The sequence below is a fragment of the Schistocerca serialis genome, chromosome 8 (assembly GCF_023864345.2).
Source record: "Schistocerca serialis cubense isolate TAMUIC-IGC-003099 chromosome 8, iqSchSeri2.2, whole genome shotgun sequence".
Taxonomy (NCBI): Eukaryota; Metazoa; Arthropoda; class Insecta; order Orthoptera; family Acrididae; genus Schistocerca; species Schistocerca serialis.
Window position 1 is genome coordinate 41080373 of NC_064645.1, and position 15093 is coordinate 41095465.

At 44.9% G+C, this 15093-nt stretch overlaps 1 non-coding gene across 1 annotated transcript; it reads right to left on the minus strand.

Moving 5' to 3' along the window:
- Window positions 1–8586: 8586 nt before the first annotated feature.
- Window positions 8587–8661, minus strand: Trnas-aga (transfer RNA serine (anticodon AGA)). The gene has a single exon. It is a non-coding gene; the product is annotated as a tRNA-Ser (tRNA).
- Window positions 8662–15093: the final 6432 nt, after the last annotated feature.

Here is a 15093-nt window from a genome sequence, read left to right on the forward strand (position 1 = left end):
ACATCAAAGTCCACGAGGAGTGAAATGACGTCTTGGTTAACAGAAAAGGAAATTTCTTTGAAGAAGAATGTATTGGGGCCCTAGTTGCATTTATTGATAAAATGAACAAACCATGGTACATCACTTATAAAACAGACAACATTTTAACCGAACATGGTCATACTGACGTATGAATTCCTCCATACCACCCCTAATTGTATCCTACAGTGCAGATATGGGCAAGAGTCATGGACGGTGTTTCTGAAAGTAATATGCCATTCAGAATGAACACGTTATTAACACTTATAGATGAACAAATTGCTTCCGTAGCAGAAGAAGACTGGAAGAGACGCTGTGAGCACGCAAGTAAAATTGGAGGGCAGTATATTTCAGGTGGAGGCTTGCTGGACCGAGCGCTGGAGACAATCGGAAATGTGGAAAGTGGAACAGATTCTAACAGTGATAATCATAGTGATGCAAGCAGTACTGATTCCGCAATTGAAGATGAAAGTGAATCAGCTGACACTGCCAGTGGAAGTGAAACAGACGTGGCTACTGAAAATGAAGAAACGTGGGGTGGAGCGTTTCCTAAATGTGTTTTGTGTGTGGAAACAGTGACAGTGAAATATCTACAGTATTATGTCAGTCGACAAACTTATTATTTCTAATGTGGAATTTCGTCTGCAATTAGTCCAAAAATCTTTGAACGTGTTCTCAACAGTTCAGCTACCACATATGACCAAATCGTACGTTTCACACGCCAATGCTTGTGAAACAAATCCTTTTAACGCCTCCTGCCCCAGTGGTCGTCCACCCCACAGCGGTACGTCTTGCCCCCTCTTGCACTGGAACTCCGGCGCAAAGGAATGTCCTCCGTTTGTAGGAAGTGCGCAGCGATGCACATGTGTGGACGCTACGTTGTGTATTGCCACGTTTATATTTTTTGTGGCCAATAACTTACATGCTCGTCTGGTTGTAACACAAGACTTATGTACCTGGATGATTTAATAATGAAAAGGCCGTCAGAAACTATTCAATAAATAAATATTCCCGTGCAGTTTAAAGTGGCCCCCTATATGTTATTGCAATCAATAACTCTTGAAATGGTGCCTCGTTCGTACTCACCTTCCTACAACTATTCTTTCTGACTTCGTCTCACCACGCTGCAGTGTTCCAAGCCAGCTGCTGTCATTGTTACGCAGCTCTCGTCCGTTGCTGGGCAACGTTCATCTGAACTGGTCAACCGAGCTGTTCTCGCCGCGTTTAGAAGGAGCTTTGCTGCTATACACCGGCGTATTTTAACAATCTGGTGGACACCGGGTGCCTGCTGATGAAGGTAAAAGACATACTTCTTCTATGTTATAAGAATAAGGTATGTTAACTGTGTATAGTACTTTTTTCGCTAAAACGTACGGATTACGGAAGGCTAATACGTACTTCCTTAGACATGAAAAGAAAAGCTCAATTCGGTGTATAAACCTGTACAAAAAGCAAAAAATGACAAAATAATTGTTTGGTTGCACTAAAGAATGAAGATTTCCTGTTTTGACAGTTGGAAGCAGTTCAGCATCAATTACTTTTTCGTCACCATTGTGTTTCTTTATCAAACGAACTTGACTAAAATTCTGTTGCATTAGCTCCGCATGCCTGTATTGCGACTTTTTTGTCGTTTGGTGGTTAACGTAACAGTCAGGCATAGAATGAAAAACTCATCGATCCCTCGAATAAAGACTTAAGTGAAACAGATCGGTGCCGTGCGGACTGACCGCGAGGTTTGAGGCGTCCTGCCACGGGCTGCGTGGCCATTCCTGCCGGAGGTGCGAACCCTCCCTCGGGCATGCGCGTGTGTGATGTTCTTAGCATAAGTTAGTTTAAGTAGTGTGTAAGATGATCTCACACACATCTGAACATTTCAGACAGATCGGTCAAACACGGCGCATAAGATTGGTCTAGTCTAACTGTATAGCTGTGAGTACTTTTGTGTCTGTTTCTTGTCTGTGCCGTTTCAAACTGATGTCTTATGGCCCTCTTTGTCGTTCACAAACAATTCCATTAGGTCTATAGCTTTGCTTTCGCCGTTAGCAGTAGATGGCAGTGGCGACAATCATTAGTGCGGGTGATAAGTCGTAACTGTCATAAAGCAATCTTAAGCATTTGTAAACATAACTCCGCCAAAATATTTGTCAATTTGTGATTGCATTATAAAATTATTCTCCATTGAATATGTCAAATTGCGAGCTCCCTTCTCGTCGTTTACTGAATGTTGCAATTTTCTGCATTAACATAAAGGAATCTGCGGTTGAGATTCATTAAATGTTGGGCAAGATCTCTGATGAAGTATCTGTTAGTGACAGAACTTGCACAGAATGATTTCAGTGCTTTAAGAACGTTTGACATCGAAGCCTGACATGGCGGTGGAAGAGAGAATATTTTCGAGGTGAGTGAAACCGACGCAAACAATCACAGGAGACAATTATCGGAAGCACTTGACGCCTTTGAGCCGAACACTGGAAGACGAATGGCTACAATACAGCGACAGAAACGAAACCGTGATTTTTCAGCATAACCGTTCTCGACCTATTGTCGCAACACACGTCGAAATATACCTGGGAAGGTTGAAATGCGAAGTCCTGCTCCATTCACCTTACTCACTGGACATTGCTCCCTCTAACACGTTTCTGGATCGGTGGCACAAGGCCTGGCTGACCAGCATTTCCGGCCTTATGAACAAGTGCAAAATTAGATCGATTCATGGATCTCCCCAAAGATGCCCAGTTCTTCCGGCGCGGGACTCGTATGTACCCGGAAGATTGGAGAAAGTAGTGATCCGCGGTGGCCAATACTTTCAATCGTAAATTTTTTGTAAGTTTTTGACAATAAAGTCTCTACCTTCGAGAAAAAACAGCGCTGGCAAAGTTGTAGATCTAAGAAGTAACATTCAGATATCTACTCCTACATCTAACATCCTTTTTCTTTCTTACAGTCTTGATGTGCAAAATTATTATGATTATTATTATTATTATTATTATTATCGCCGTATGTTCAGTTAGTGGCCTGTAAGAGGCGGATTTTATATTTTAATGTCATTAAGTGTTCAGTAGTAAAGGCGCAAACGATTTGGAAATGTAACGAGGTTTGAAATATTAAATATCTTGTTGAGATAAATTTTTGGTTATAGCCATATAATTTCTTGAACAACACATAGTTGACAGAGCTTGAAAGCTGTAAATATATTCTAACAGCAGTATACAGCCAGGGGAGCGCTGAACTGTGTACATCGGCTCCTCGTGCCAAACAGTTCGTTTGTAATGTCGCATACAGGTCAGAGCCAGCCCACACTAGTAAACGGCTTGGCTGTGATCTGCTGTTCGTGCTAAACCGATTGCCATTGCAACAGCTCTCAAGCCCGACCAGTTACGGACAGTTTATTAAATTATAAGGCTGTATCGCGAAATATATATGTTTAACGCGTTCAACATTATACTGAAAATTGCTACAAGGAGGAAACGTCGTGGTGTACAAAGCAAAAATAAAATGGATATAAACCAACAACCAGTGGACGAAATAAATAGCTTTTAAGAAGATTATCATTGGCATGGAGCCTGTTGCAACTAAAAGCTATTAAATAAGCTTCTACCATAATTGCATTTTGGACTTTATTTTGATGTAACATTAAGTCTGTTACCTTACAGCTTTTCAGCGAGAGTAGAGTATCTCGTATCTATTAATATCCAATTGCTTGGTATATCTTTAGTTCTATATTATTTTTCGAAACTATGATGCGACATTGGAGTCCGTTTTTTTTAATGTTTCAGTCGTGCTGAGCTGCAGTCCTACATGTTACCATTCTCTCATTTTTTGACGTATCTAAGTATTTTGTTTCTTACTGCAACTGTAAAAGTCAACTGAAGGTCTTGCTTTTCTCGCTGGAGCGGTATTGATTCCATCCCACTGATGTCCTAAGGAATGTCTTGTTGCGCCACCATCTGTTGCTAAGTATATACCTCTGGTGGAATGCAGTTTATATTTAACTGAAGACACATATGCTCGTGATTTTGTTTTCTATTCAGATGAATAGAGCTATCTATCGACAAAAATATCACTGTGGAATCTGCTACGCTACCATGTGTAATGCAGCGAAATCTCTGAAACGTTTTGCACATATTGCGACAGTTTTCTCCACAAATTTGAAGTAATCAATTCTAATAAAAGGAAAAAATAAATGAAGTGCTAATCTGCAGTTTGTCGTCTACAATTGACATATGTAGGAGAGAGGTGCCTTTATTTTACGAGGTCCCAATGCATACCACTACTACAGAATACTACCTCTAGCACTGTCCGACATCTTGTGATCTCGGAGTGAAATACGTGCTTCTTCGTGCCATATTATCGGCTACGTGTTGAGGAACATGTCTTCTGACGGCAGTGTTCATTTTGTTGTGGTTTTCATCGACTGTAACCGTTCTCTTGTGCACGTGCCGAAGAGAATTAACGTTAAAGTTAATGGGAACATAATGTTTTATTTTTGGTTAACGTACATGAAACAGCTTTAATTTAGAGACATTGATGACTCTGTATTCGTTGCGGTTCGTTTGTAGGAAACTGACAATAGCGACGTTGCTTATAATCTACCGCTAGAAGCTTCCAATATTCCGCTGGTACAATTTATGAAACTTTTGCGTGTAATGAGCTTTAAAAATGTGTTCCGCTTTATTAGTGCAACATAATGTTTAGAAACCACGTGGTGAGTCTTATCATCCGTTCTTTATGCTAAGTTATTAATCGAATAATCATTGTGTATTATAGTACGGAAACAGATAGGCGTTATGGCAAGTGAGACGTAGAAGAATTGCATGTAGTTGTAACAGTATATTTAACTGGCAATCACGGATTGATAGTATGTGAACGAATATAAAATGTTCCTAAGCTAACTATGGAGAGGCATGCTGAAAATGAAAAGAAAAATGCTAACGGGGATACTAAAATGTTTTCCAGGGAAACTGAAAACGAATCGCAATGATATGTTCTTACATTTCAAAAGATAATGTTGGGTTCACGCTTTTCGGACGTAAGAAAACTTGCGTTAGACTTTGCACAACGAGTCGGTTTGCCCCAGAATTTCAGTGTAGAAGAAGCAATGGCAGACAAAAAGTGGGCTGAAGATTTGCGTCCAAGCAAAGGAGAATACGAATGTAGCTACAGCTCGACCTGTGAAAAGGAAGTATTTTCGAGACTCTGTGCGGAAACCCCCACAGAAAATCATTCCTAAAATACAGGAATGGTGCAGTGAGTCTTTTAGAAACAGCGAAAGGAAGAAGTGACCAGACGCATGAAGTATAGGAATGTGGACTCCTGCACTCCTACGAAGTGGACAGGGATGGGGAAAGGAGGGAGGAAGTTGTGTCGTGATGGCAGCAAATGGTGTTGTGAGAACTAAAAGATGGGACATTTCCTTAAACTTAGACTGATAGGTATCTTTCAGGTCAGGGATATAGATTATAAGGATGTTAAAGTTCATGCACACACTTACACATATTAAGAAACCAGATACTTAAGTTGTGTCATTTGCAGATGTTTAGAAAATTTGATGTAGTGTGTTTTAGTTTTCCAAGATTTTTAGTTCCTTAAATCAGATACCGAGAACAGAGTCCCACAGTTGAGCATCGCATTGTTTAAATATCTTTATAACTGGCTGTTTAGACTATAGTAAATAAAATCTCAAAAGTGATTAAATTTAGGCAACTCTTCCCTAGTCGTGTAGGTTATTGTATGCAATAGTAAGGAAAAGATTGTCTTAATAGTTACGAAATAATTTCTCTCTCTACCTTTATTTAATTTCATTGTTTTAGCTATGGACGATACTATTTGTTACAATTACCATGATTGTAATTTCGAACTTAGGTCTTTTTAAAGTGGTTAAATGTGCTGAAAATACCACAACTGTCAATAAAATAGATAAAAAGGATTTAAGCCTACGTTCATTTCATTAACGTTGATTATTGCTGTGGTGTCAGTACCTTTAACGACTATAAAATGACCGAAGGTGGAAATTACAACCGTGGAGATCATAGTAAATAGTACAGTGGATCGTGAATGTGATGCCATTAAACAAATTCTATGGCACTGCCATCCCACAACAAATACAACTGTGAAATTTGAAGTTTATTTCGGAGGTATGGAAGACAGGAAGAAATGCGAGACCGCAGAGCAGCTTAAGACTTCTCAAAGATTACGTTTGGAAAATTTATTCGTTTTGTGTCAAACATATTAGCAGGTAACATGAAGCGGACCAAAGAAATGTACATCTACATCTGCATCTACATAGTATTCCGCAACCCACCGTACGGTCAGTAGCGGAGGGTACTCTGTACCACTACTAATCATTTCCCTTCCTGTTCCACTCGCAAATAGAGCTAGGCAAAATCAATTATCTATACAATGACGAGCCAAAACGTTATGACCACCTGCTTAATAGCTTTCTGTCTGTCTCGGAACGAAATACATAACCCATTCTGCGTATCAGGGAGCCGATAGTTTTTTTGGCAGGTTTGTGCAAGTACGTCGCATTATGTGTCTACGCACAGGTCATGTTATTCTCGTAAATAACAGGTCGCTGATGTATGTACGCGGTGATGACGCCCGATAGCGACTCATACGGGTTGCATAGGATTTATATCAGGCGAATCTACTCGCAGAGACATCAACGTGAGTTCACTACAATGCTGCCCAAACCACCGCAGCGTGGTTCTGGCTCCGAGTCACGGCCAGTCATATTGTTTAAAGGTGGCATCGTCATCGGGGAAGACATCAAGCATGAAGGGCTGCAGGTGGTTTGCAGCTGGCAGCGTGTCTTCGGTTACTACCACAGGTCCTACGCAAGAGCAGGAGAATGTCTCCCATAGCTTAATACTGCTCCCCTCGGCCTGCGTCCGTGGCACACTGGACATTTCGAGCCACCCTTCACCACGATGACTGCGTTTGCGGAGGTGACCACTGACCTAGTGTAGCAAAAATGTGATTCACCCGAAGAGACTACATGTTTCTGTTGATCGGCCGTCGAATCCCAATGACCCCGTGCTCACTGGAAGCGTAATCGACGACCCCTTTGGGTCAACATGTGAACACGTAGGGGTGGACTGCAGTGGAGATCCACGTTCATCAGTGTGCGATGCACGGTGTGCTCCTAAACACCTGTGCGTGCACCAGCACTGTGCTATTTCGGCGGAGATGCCACGGATCACCATCTATCCTACTTTACAGAACAGACAACCCACCGAACCACACGTTCTTTGAAGAGTCGCGGACGTCCAACCATTTAGCACCTAGTTGTAGTTTCGCTGTCCTACCTCTTTTCCGTAGCCGCAAGTAAACAATCAATCAGCTTCGCCGTTTTCGAGATACACGTTCACAGGCTCTTCGTAATAATAAATTGCCGTTTGTCAAAGTCGCTTATCTCAGCGGATTTCCCATTTGCAGCCCATATCTTGGCTAGGGTGGTCTCGCGTCCGTGTCTGCTCCGTTTACATACTTTTGCTATCGCGTCACGCGCCCGCACCGACACCAGCCGGCGTCGTACGTAGCGGTGGGCAGAGGTCGAAACGTCCTGGCTGCTCACTGTACGTATCCGCGCGAGCCCTGCTCTCTCTGACCTTATCCTCATAGTCCTTACGCGAAATGTAAGTGGGTGGCAGTCAGCTTCAAATGCCGGTCCTCTAAGCTTACTCAGAGTGTGCCTTGAGAAAAAAGTCGCCTTGCCCCAGGAATTCCCATTTGATTAATAAAAACTTCTGGGCTGAATTGCCATGGTCCATATATAAAACTTCTTCTCCTTCCTCACGTTTCGATGCCTACTGCGGTCAACTTCTACCGTGGTCAGTCGGCGACTGGCTGCTAGGCTCGCTCGCTCGCTGTAAAACACTGGCGACATATTTCAGGTGTAGAGGCAGTGTAAGCAGCGGAGCTGGTGTTCCTGCGCTTACCTGTGGTGTTGACAGTGGTACCTGCCTTGACGAGCTGTCCTTAGTGAGCGTCGCTGGCTATAGAGACGCTCTTTGTATCTTCATCGGGACTCCGGGAGAGGACTACTCCCGCAGTAGGTCGGGACAGCGTCTTGTAGGCCTGTAGTGGACCTGTTGGCCCAGCCCACGAATTAGACCGCCGTCAGAGTGTTCTGCGTTGTTGTAGAACACCCTGGTGATTTGCCGGAAGAGATCCCGCAGGAAAGGGGTGCCTGCTTCCTCGTGGAGCAGCCTCGTGGGGTAGCGAGGCGGCTTGTGGAGCGCAAGTCGCAGCGCCCTATTCTGGATGCGTTGGAGCGTCGCAATGTGTGTCGCTGCTGTGTTACCCCACTCCACGGCCGCATATTCCAGAACCGGCCGTACCGAGGCCACGTGCATGGAGAGGCCGTGGAGTGGAGGAAGTGTGCACGAGGGGTTGAGCAGCGGGTACAGCGCACGTAGTCTCCCTACTGCATTCCCTCTGACGTCGCGGACGATGGGCAGGCACGTCAGGAACCTGTCCAGTGTGACACCGAGGTTTCCAGAATGAGATTTTCACTCTGCATCATAGTGTGCGCTGATATGAAACTTCCTGGCGGATTAAAATTGTGTGCCGGACCGAGACTCGAACTCGGGACCTTTGCCTTTCTCGGGCAAGTGCTCTACCAACTGAGCTACCCAAGCATTACTCACACCCCGTCCTCACAGCTTTACTTCAGCCAGTATCTCGTCTCCTACCTTCCATACTTTACAGAAGCTCTCCTGCGAACCCTGCAGAACTAGCACTCCTGAAAGAAGGAAGTTTCATATCAGCGCACACTCCGCTGCAGAGTGAAAATCTCATTATGGAAACATCCCCAGACTGTGGCTAAGCCATGTCTGCGCAGTACCCTTTCGTTCAGGAGTGCTAGTTCGGCAGGATTCACATGAGAGCTCTTGTGAAGTTGGTCGGCGATGTACAGAGGGTATAGCAGGGGGCCGAGTACCGACCCCTGCGGCACTCCCGCTCGAATCTGCCGGATGTGCGACCATCTGCTCGGACGTCGAATGTGCGGCCCGATAGATACGAGCGCTGTAGGACCACGTGCGACGTCGGTACCCCGTGTACAAAAGGTCTGTACACGAGGCCGTCGTGCCACACACATTCTTAGGCCTCGGAGACGTTGAGAAGCACCACCCCTAGGTACTCCCGCGTCTCCAGCGCTCGCATCGCCTGCTCCAGGAGGCGCAACAGCTACTGGGTGGTCGAGCGGCCGCTCTGGAACCCGAACTGTTCCTGGGGGATGAGTTGCTGTTCCGTCACCTGGCGTAAAAGCCGCTCCACGTACAACCTCTCAAAGACTTTTGAGAGGGACTGGAGCTCGCTGATCGGCCGGTAGTTGGCTGCCTGACGTGGGTCCTTGCTGCTCTTGCGGATGGCAACCACGCGGAAGGGAAAGTCCCAGAGCGAAGGATGCTGTTGAAGATGTCCTCCAGAGACTGGTGTGCCTCTGGCGGTAGCAATCTCAACAGGCAGTTGGTTACACCATCTGTGCCACCCGCCTTCTTGGGGTTGAAACGATGGAGCTGCAGATCGACTTCTGCAACCGTGATTTCCTCTATCGTGTCGTCCTCTTCACGCGCAGTGACAAAAACAGGGAGGCGGTCCTCCACTGGCGGACGTGGTCGGCATCGAACACGTCATCGGCGGGGTGGAAATTTTCCGCGAACGTGTCCGCGAAGATGCTGGCTTTCGCATCCGGCTCGCAGACAACGTTCGCACCCACGTGGAGGGGCGGGACTCGCTGGTGACGGCGAAGGAAGCGCCTGGCCGCCGCCAAGAACTGCCATCTGTCGTCGTTAGGGTGGCCACAAGGCCCGCCCAGTCACGATCCGGTGATCATCTATGGCGGCCGGAATCTCACGCCGCGCCCTGTTGAGGCGGCGCTTCGTCTCGGCCAGCCGCGTGAGCTGCCCCTCTCGATAGAGGCGATTTTTGTGCGTGATTTTCTCTAAGATGTGCAGCGGGAGTTTTCGCGACATTTCTGGAACCCCTCCTACAACTTCTGGATGGGGATGACAGGTCAGATGGAATTGTCGCCTACGCAGATGACGTATTAGTTGTAGTAACTGCAAACAACAGAGCCCAGTTAGAAAAGAAAGCCAGTGGAATACAACAAACAACTACTCAGTGGTGTCACAACAACAAACTCAGGATAGCCGAAAACAAGACAACATACAGTTTACTGAAAGGATCACTCCAAAGGAATCCTTCGGTTAAAATTAGGGACACAAACGTCAAACGAGCACGCATTACGCGCTATCTTGGGGTACACATAGATGAAAAATTGAATTTCCACGACCACATAAGGCTAACAACAGACAAAGCAGAAAAAATACTGCACAAACTGGTGAGGCTAAATTCAAAACAGTACAGACTACCTCTACCAGTCATACGTACATACCACTGTGCGCTCTTCGAATTAGTACTCAGCTTCGCAGCTAGCACATGGGCACATAGACTGAACGTGGTCACCAACAAAGCATCCGTCAGACGAGGGCAGAGAAGGGTCCTACTTAGGCTATACATGGCAAGGTGAGTGGGATGTAAGTGATAAGGGACGTAGACTGCACGACTTCCTCCCTGACGTAAGGGAGAGGTTGAGAATGAAACATATGGATCCCAGCCGCGGTATGGTACATTTCTTAACTTGACACGGACCTTGTCCCACGCACTTAAACCGCGTGAGTCTGAGGCAGACACCTACATGCACATGCGGGGAAGAAGGTTCCCCAGAACACATTGTCTGTTTCTGCGGGCAATAAGCAGACAATAGACATACACTACACTTAGATTACACAGATACAGACATAGATCTATACACAGCAATAAGAGACGAAGAACAATGGGCACAATTAAACGCACTGACAAACAGTATTTCAAAAACAAAAGTGAAGAGTATATGCGGACACGAGATTACGGACATGCCTATGTGCAGTGTAACAGTAATCTCCAGAGGTTGGACGGCGATATCCACAGTGACAACGAAAATAGTGACAATGAGGAGGAACAGGAGTAGGAAAGTGAGATGTGACAGTAAATAAGCAAAAGTGCTGGCAATCTAGCCAAGAAAACACCAAATGGTGTACATGGATGGGCACCCAAAGTAGTTAATACGTAGGATTAGTAATAAATAGTATAAGCAACATAATTTCTCTACTAATAACCATTTGTGAGTGTATGTGTGTGTGTGTGTGTGTGTGTGTGTGTGTGTTTGTGTGTGTGTTTGTGTGTGTGTGAGTGACTGGCGGTTAACGGTTCGAATAAACCATTCCGAGGTATTCACCGTCAGTCACATTCAGTGATAGTACTAACAAATCTCTCATCTATCCTATCTTCCTTTTATATTCTTCTTAAGAAACAACAAAATTTTATTTATATTTCAACCTTAAACTATTGTTATTTTGAAAAGTATCATTCTGTATAAATGTTGTAGATAAAACAAAAGGAAAGAAAACTGTAAAAAGATGAAAAACGAAAATTGTAAGATGTACGACCTGTTTGAAACATCAGGTAAGAAGTCTATACTTTGGCAATAAATAAATAAATAAAATAAATAAAAACAAATCTAACGGTGACAGACGTGAAGTGCCCGACACCTTTCAGTACGGCGACGTCGAGCACGTCAGGCTGGCCGCGCTGGGGGAAGACGGTGTGGTCGTAGGGCCCCTGTACTATCGCGCCCTGCCGTTGTGTGGCGCGAAGGAGGCGGCGGCCGCTGGCGTTGGTGATGCGTGTGCTTGCGTGTGCTTGGCGTTCAAGTCGCCAGCAGTGAAGATCTTCCCGCGCAACGCCAGCAGGGCGTCGAAGTCAACCTCCTGGAACAGTCCCCTCGGCGGCCTGTAGGCCGCAACGAAGGTGATAACCCCCGCCGCAGTGGTGACAGCCACCCCAGTGGCCTCCACCGCGGTGAGGGGCGGTACATCTGCATCTGCATGATTACTCTGCAATTCACATTTAAGTGCTTGGCAGAGGGTTCATCTCCCTACCATTCCACTCCCGAACAGCGCGCGGGAACAACGAACACCTAAACCTTTATGTTCGAGCTCTGATTTCTCTTATTTTATTTTGATGATCATTCCTACCTATGTAGGTTGGGCTCAAAAAAATATTTTCGCATTCGGAAGAGAAAGTTGGTGACTGAAATTTCGTAAATAGATCTCGCCGCGAGGAAATACGTCTTTGCTTTAATGACTTCCATCCCAGCTCGCGTATCATATCTGCCACACTCTCTCCCATATTGCGTGATAATACAAAACGAGCTGCCCTTTTTTGCACCCTTTCGATGTGCTCCGTCAACCCCACCTGGTAAGGATCCCACACCACGCAGCAATATTCTAACAGAGGACGAACGAGTGTAGTGTAAGCTGTCTCGTTAGTGGACTTGTTTCATATTCTAAGTGTCCTGCCAATGAAACGCAACCTTTGGCTCGCCTTCCCCACAATATTATCTATGTGGTCTTTCCAACTGAAGTTGTTCGCAATTTTTACACCCAGGTACTTGGTTGAATTGACAGCCTTGAGAATTGTACTATTTACCGAGTAATCGAATTCCAACGGATTTCTTTTGGAACTCATGTGGGTCACCTCGCACTTTTCGTTATTTATCGTCAACTGCCACCTGCCACACCATACAGCAATCTTTTCTAAATCGCTTTGCAACTGATACTAGTCTTCGGATGACCTTACTAGACGGTAAATTACAGCATCATTCCCGAACAACCTAAGAGAACTGCTCAGATTGTCATCCACGTCATTTATATAGATCAGGAACAGCAGAGCTCCCAAGACGCTTCCCTGGGGAACACCTGATATCACTTCAGTTTTACTCGATGACTTGCCGTCTATTACTACGAACTGCGACCTTCCTGACAGGAAATCACGAATCCAGTCGCACAACTGAGACGATACCCCGTAGGCCCTCAGCTTGATTAGAAGTCGCGTTGTGAGGAACGGTGTCAAAAGCCTTCCGGAAATCTAGAAATACGGAATCAACTTGAGATCCCCTGTCGATAGTGGCCATTACTTCGTGCGAATAAAGAGCTAGCTGCGTTGCACAAGAACGATGTTTTCTGAAACCATGCAGATTACGTATCAATAGATCGTTCCCTTAGAGGTAATTCATAATGTTTGAATATAGTATATGTTCCAAAACCCTACTGCAAACCGACGTCAATGATATAGGTCTGCAGTTCGATGGGTTACTCCTACTACCCTTCTTACACACTGGTGCGACCTCCGCAATTTTCCAATCTGTAGGTACAGATCTATCGGTGAGCGAGCGGTTGTATATGATTGCTAAGTACGGAGCTATTGTATCAGCGTAATCTGAAAGGAACCTAATCGGTATATAATCTGGACCTGAAGACTTGCCCGTATCAAGCGATTTGAGTTGCTTCCCAACGCCTGAGGTATCTACTTCTAAGAAACTCATGGTAGCAGATGTTCGTGTTTCAAATTCAGGATTATTCCATTCGTCTTCCCTGGTGAAGGAATTTCGGAAAACTGCGTTCAATAACTCCGCTTTATCGGCACAGTCGTCGGTAACAGTACCATCGGCACTGTGCAGCGAAGGTATTGACTGCGTCTGGTCGCAGAATTTCTTCGGATTTTGTACCAAATTTCGAGACAATGTTTCGTTGTGGAACCTATTAAAGGCATCTCGCATTGAAGTCCGTGCCAAATTTCGCGCGTCTGTAAGTTTTAGCCAATCTTCGGGATTTCGCGTTCTTCTGAACTTCGCATGCTTTTTCCGTTGCCTCTGCAACAGCGTTCGGACCTGTTTTGTGTACCATGGGGGATCAGTTCCATCTCTTACTAATTTATGAGGTATGAAACTCTCAAGTGCTGTTGCTACTATATCTTTGAATTTGAGCCACATCTCAGACGAGATGTCACATTTGCATAGTCAGTTCGGAAAAATGGAGACTGTCTCTTAGGAAGGCTTCTAGTGACACTTTATACGCTTTTTTAAATAAAATTATTTTGCGTTTGTTTCTGGTGGATTTCGAAGAAACGGTATTGAGCGTAGCTACTACGACGTTGTGATCACTAATCCCTGTATCAGTCATGATGCTCTCTATTAGCTCTGGATTGTAAGTGGCTAAGAGGTCAAGTGTGTATTCGCTACCATTTACAATTCGCGTGGGTTCGTGGACTAACTGCTCGAAATAATTTTCGGAGAAAGCATTTAGGACAATCTCTGAAGATGTTTTCTGCCTACCACCGGTTTTGAACAAGTATTTTAGCCAACATATCAAGGGAAGGTTGAAGCCCCCACCAAGTATAACCGTATGAGTGGGGTATTTATTTGTTAAAAGACTCAAATGTTCTCTGAACTGTTCAGCAACTATATCATCGGAGTCTGGAGGTCGGTAGAAGGAGCCAATTGTTAACTTAGTTCGGCTGTTAAGTACGAGGGCTATCCACAAAGTACATAACGTTTTGGAATTAAAAATAAATAAAGTATTGGAAATTTTTTTTATTATATACAGATGAAAGCCACACTTCTATACTACTTTTCTACATAGTTGCCATTTAAATTAAGGCACTTATCGTAGCGATGGGAGAGCATGGAAATTCCTTCGTCTTAAAATTCGGCCGCCTGCGCCTTCAACCACGTGGTTACCTCTTCTTGAAGCTGTGCGTCGTCATAAAAAGGCTGCATGACCAACCACTTCTTCATTGCTGGGAATAAGTGAAAGTCGCTTGGTGCCAGGTCGGGACTGTACGGCGGATGAGGAAACAACTCACACTTAAAAGATTCGCGAACTTCACGAGTGGCATTTCCGTGTGGGCCCGGGCGTTGTCGTAAATCAGCAAGATCTTTGAGCCCAACTTTCCCTTGCGCTTGTTTTGTATAGCTCTTCTGAGGTTGTGCAGAGTTTGGTAACACCTTTGAGAGTTTATTGTAGTACCTCTTTCCAGGAAATTCACAAAAATTGTATTTCTACAGGGTTACTGGTTAACCACGTGGTTGAAGGCGTAGGCGGCCGAATTTTACGACGAAGGAATTTCCAAGCCCGTCCATCGCTACGATAAGTGCCTTAATTTAAATGGCAACTATGTAGGAAAGTA